Here is a 4,821-nt window from a genome sequence, read left to right on the forward strand (position 1 = left end):
ATGTAAATTCACCCTTTTCCACCAAGAACTCCAAGAATTCATTCAAGAATAGATGCGACAAATTAACAGAATGCAATTTAAAAATAGATAAACACTAAGAAAACAAGTTACCATGACTGAGAGTCTGAAGAGTAGATAGTGGAAAAAAGACTTAAGTGTATCAGAGTTTGAAATTATGCAGGCACAGAATATGATACAACACTTTTTAATGAGTTTTAGAAAATTAAAGCGTATTGCACATATATAAAATGGCAAAAAACTATTTCAATAATGAAATAAATAGAACTTCTAAAACTGAAATATACAATGAAGAAAATTTAAGATTTCTCTGTAGTTGAACTAGAAGAAATTTAGCTGCAATGGAAATGAAAGTCCTTGCAATCTGAAACAGAAATTGGAAAATAACCAAGTTTATATTGGTGGACTTTCCTACATCTGACACTTTTGTATATTTCTGCTGTTACCAGTGACACATTCCCTCCCACGGTATTTTCTTCCCACAGTAAAACAGAACTTCGGTGATTCATTCTAGTGATTTTTTGTTCTCCTGGTGGTTTCCTCCTTGGATAGTGAATAAATACAAAATATCTTCATTCTGGAAACTCCAGGAGATGAAGCACAATGAACCACACTTAGGATGATGTATTTCAGAGCTATTAATATGTGGGTGCTTCTAATTCTTGTGAGAAGGGTGATCTGGAAGTGATGAGAAATCAGAGGAGTGGCATTTGGGAAAGAAACTAGGAGGTGAAGTCCAAGGCCTCCTTAGTCAATACCTTCACTCTAGAATGTGCTTCTATTGGAAACTCAGCTCTTTGCAGTGGAGGAAGGAATCACTGCTCCTATGTTTGAAATGTACTCACTTACACACTGGCTACATTATTTTGGTGGATTATAAGAGGTACATTTCTGTTCCTGGTTCTACTGTGTCTTAGTTTAAATGATGTTCCTTGGAACTAAGGGTGTTTATTCTCACTTCCCCCACTCTGGACTGTTAATCTTTAATTAACAGTGTTCATCTTCTCTAAATTTCTCATGGTACAATCCTAGTAAATAATTATTCTACTCACACAACATAATACAACTGAACAGAACAGAGCTCGCTCACAATGAGTCTTCTTCTCCATCTATACCATATAAAATTAATGCTGTACTGGCAGCAATCAAGCCTCCCACTTCTCCAGGAAATAAACTAGTGTTTATCTTTGTAACCTGGCATTTATCTCTCACTCAATTTATGGAAGTTTCTTTAGATGAATGCCATATTTTAAGGCATCACTTCAAGGTTTCCCATTTAAAAAAACATCTAAAATGAACTTTAATTTCATCAATAACAAACAATAGATTCTTAAGGAATATGTTTAGTTTTCCACGAGAGCAAATTTATATACTAATTTAGAGTAAATCATTATTGTTTCCACACATATTCAGGTCCCGGAGAAGACTGAAAATTTACTGACAAAACAAGGAACGCATTTTTTTTTTTGAGAGAGAAAAATAATAGCTGCAGGAATGGGAAAGTCAGAAAAGATCTAGGTGTTACATCAATTCAAGGAAGATATAAGAGATTTGAAACACTCTCTAATACTTGCTAATGAAACGTGCTTAAAAAATTTTCCTCTTTAAAAATTTTTTTGTGTAATCCCATATTTGTAGGTCTACATAAAAACCTGAAGTTATCTCCTAATATCTGGGTTTAATAGTTGAAAAAGGTATTGTAGGAAATGGGGAAAACATGCACCTTGCTTTTATGATCTGTAAATATGAACTACTATTATAGGACATGCTTAGAGAAATTTCCAGAAAATATTCTTTATTAGGAAAATAAGTTTTAAGGGGTAACCATAGATCACTGGGAGAATAACAGTAATTATTGAGATCATCAGTGTTTGAAAGATCAAAGATAGTGTTGTTGATTACAATCTTACTTAACTTATGATTTGGAATGTGCAGGACGAAGGGCATATCAGAGATGTACTGTGGATTATTGTAAACCAATCAGATGATTTCTCCAATTCAGGCTATGACCTTTTTTTGGAGCCAATGAATAAAAACCCTGTTAGGTGATACACAGCCTTTTATAAAAGAGTTTATTTTTCACCAAAACCATAAACACCAGGAATTTCTTTCATCTGGCACTGACTGCAGTACACCTTCATCCTTCCAACACCTGCTATAAATATATATATATATATATATATATAATTACATGTATGGAAACTTTCACTACTGAAAATCTAGGCAGTTGTTTCTGACTTCAATACTGATTCCAGGGAATAAAATAAGAAAGATCACATGATGTATAATAATAAAAAAGAAACAGGTATTCTTCATAAAAAAATTACAGAATTAGAGTTCTGATATGAGTCAAATAACAGATTATCTCTCTATTCAGTTACAAAGATTTTATATTTATATCTCCCAGTTTTTGGCCTCTATTAATCATGAGCAATTTTCTAAATTTGGGAAAAGAATTCTTTTATAGAGAGAATGTTTCTCAGTTTTTAAAGGCCTGCTTCATGTCCTTATTTCTAAGACTGTAGATAAAGGGGTTCAGCATAGGAATAACCACCATGTACATCACTGAGGCTATTGCATTTGTCCTTGAGTTGTGGGAAGCAGTAGAGCTAAGATACACTCCAAGACATGTACCATAAAACAAGGTCACTACTGGGAGGTGAGACCCACAAGTAGAAAATGCTTTTTGCTTGCCCTCAGTTGTTGACATTCTCAAAATGGAGGATATAATCTTATAGTAAGAGAAAAGGATCCCAGTGAGTGGAATAAATCCCAGAAGTCCAGATGCAAAATATATCACTAAGTCATTTAGAAAGGTGTCAGAACAAACAAGTCGGATTACCTGATTAAGTTCACAGAAAAAGTGGGGGATTTCCAACTTTGTACAAAAAGACAACCGCAAAACCATTAAACATTGTAAAAGGGAAAACAAAATACTCGATAACCAGGATGCCAGTAGCAGGAGGCCACAGAGCCGGGGGTTCATGATGACCATATAGTGCAGGGGGTGGCAGATGGCCACGAAGCGGTCATAGGCCATCACAGTCAAGAGGGCGTTATCTATTTGTCCAACAAGTATGTACAAAATATCTGGCTGAGGCAGCTTTCAAAAGTTATGATTTTTCTTTCTGTCTGGATGTTCAACAGCATCTTTGGGACAGTGGTGGAGGTGAAACAGATATCTGTAAAAGACAGGTTAGAGAGGAAGAAGTACATGGGTGTGTGGAGGTGGGAGTCTGAGATGATGGCCAGGATGATGAGCAGGTTCCCTGTGAAGGTGACCAGGTACATCAACAGGAACAGTCCAAAGAGGAGGGGCTGCACTCCTGTATCTTCTGACAGCCACAGAAGTACAAATTCTAAGACATATGTTTGGTTTTCTGTTTCCATGTAGATGATGGAATTCCTGGAAGAGATATCAGAATAATGCAAATTTAGCCACAAACAGAAATTATAAAATTTTAATAAATGTAATGATTTGTTTTGTAAGCCAATTAAGATTATATTTTTATAGAGTTTATAAAGATTTAATTTCCTTATTTAAGAATGTCAGGGAAATCAAATGCCCCTGCTTCTCCTTGAAAATTTTGTTGACTAACTATACTTGTCCATAACGGAAAAAACTATGCCCAAGCAATATTTTCCCCTACAAATTCTCTCAGACTTTATTTTCAGAAACAAACCGAATGACCAGTCTTTTTGTACCTTGAGAAAAAAGCAGTGAAGAATAAGAACAAAGTTGTAAGAACCATATGACTTAATTGCAACACTTAATGTAGAAACACATTAATTAAACACATTAATTAATTAAAGAATTAGATAGAATAAAACACCCATACGAATGTGTTTCGTGAATGTTTCACAGAAGACAAGGGCAATTTGATGTAGACAGTATGGTCTTCTCAACAAATGGTACTAAAACGATAGGATATACTCATGCCAAACAAAAAGGAACTTAAGCACAAGTTGTAAAAATTTCATAAATATTAAATCGAAGTGAATCATAACCACTTAAAATTAAAATGAATGGTAAAACTTCTAGAATAAACATAGAGAATGTTTAGGGTCCCATGGTGTGGAAATGAGTGTTTGGATAAAGCACCCAAAACATGATCGATGAGAAAATAAAATTTATAAGTTGTTTTTGTTCAAATGTAAAACTTCTGCTCTTTGCAAGATATTCATAAGGGATTGAAAAGAAAATCTACAGATTTGGGAAAAATATTTACAAAACACGTCAGGTAATGATTTACATCCAAATATACAAAGAAGCCTTAACACCCCAAAATAAGAAAGCAAATGAAGAATTAAAAAAATGTTCAAAATATCTGAACAGAATCCTAAGCTAAGAATATATACACTTCCCAAGTAAGCACACAAAAAGAAGCTCTCATCTGCCTCTGTGTCTGTCGAGACTGTAACTGGGAAGGAAGGTGGTACTCCAACATCAAATGGCTCTTTTTCTATCAATGTCTGATGAAAAAAATGAAAAACATGAATTTTTTCAATCTGTCTTTTTTATTACAATTTAAACTTTTAGACAGAGGGACATTTATTCTGGAAAAACAGGGGAAAAAACGCTGTTTGTAAGATCATTCTTTCAAATGAAATATATAAATTAAAATGATAGCATTATTGTAAAATGTTTGATTATGCTTTCAAAAATTATTGTTTATGTTTAAGATTAGAATTTTGAATGAAATGTTTTTGATGTGGAAATTTAATTATAATCCAAATATATGGATGGATGCATAGTAAAGGCACAAACTGAAAAGCAAATTCTTGAATAATAGTAAATAACTT

General features: G+C 33.7%; 1 pseudogene; it reads right to left on the reverse strand.

Moving 5' to 3' along the window:
* Positions 1 to 2,497: 2,497 nt before the first annotated feature.
* Positions 2,498 to 3,408, reverse strand: LOC139437878 (olfactory receptor 7A10-like; annotated as a pseudogene).
* Positions 3,409 to 4,821: the final 1,413 nt, after the last annotated feature.

The sequence above is a fragment of the Dasypus novemcinctus genome, chromosome 30 (genome assembly GCF_030445035.2).
Source record: "Dasypus novemcinctus isolate mDasNov1 chromosome 30, mDasNov1.1.hap2, whole genome shotgun sequence".
In the NCBI taxonomy this organism is placed as follows: domain Eukaryota; kingdom Metazoa; phylum Chordata; class Mammalia; order Cingulata; family Dasypodidae; genus Dasypus; species Dasypus novemcinctus.